Source organism: Penaeus monodon, chromosome 29, assembly GCF_015228065.2.
Source record: "Penaeus monodon isolate SGIC_2016 chromosome 29, NSTDA_Pmon_1, whole genome shotgun sequence".
In the NCBI taxonomy this organism is placed as follows: domain Eukaryota; kingdom Metazoa; phylum Arthropoda; class Malacostraca; order Decapoda; family Penaeidae; genus Penaeus; species Penaeus monodon.
In genome coordinates this window covers 28,249,614-28,249,852 of record NC_051414.1, presented here as the reverse complement: position 1 = coordinate 28,249,852, position 239 = coordinate 28,249,614, and the positions used below count along the sequence as shown (strand labels likewise).

At 25.9% G+C, this 239-nt stretch overlaps 1 protein-coding gene across 1 annotated transcript in view; it reads right to left on the bottom strand.

The window, feature by feature from the left end:
* LOC119591816 (zinc finger protein 513-like) overlaps positions 1 to 239 on the bottom strand; it is a 72,589-nt gene that overhangs the window by 3,533 nt on the left and 68,817 nt on the right. The gene's annotated exons all lie outside the window — the stretch shown is intronic.

Genomic DNA, 239 nt, shown 5'->3' with positions numbered 1-239 from the left:
AAATAAGAATACACATACAATATGTGTACACACTGATGAAGTCTTGCTTCATAACAATTTTTATCAGTTGGCAATTTTAGAAATACTGCTGTAGAGAGATCTTAATTAAGCAACTACAAAAATATATCAGTAATATCTATCAACATAGCTCTTTAGCTTATTTACTGTAAAGAGGGGTGAATCTAGAGAAAAATAGAATATAAATAATAAAAAAAATTTCATTCAGAATAATCAAACTT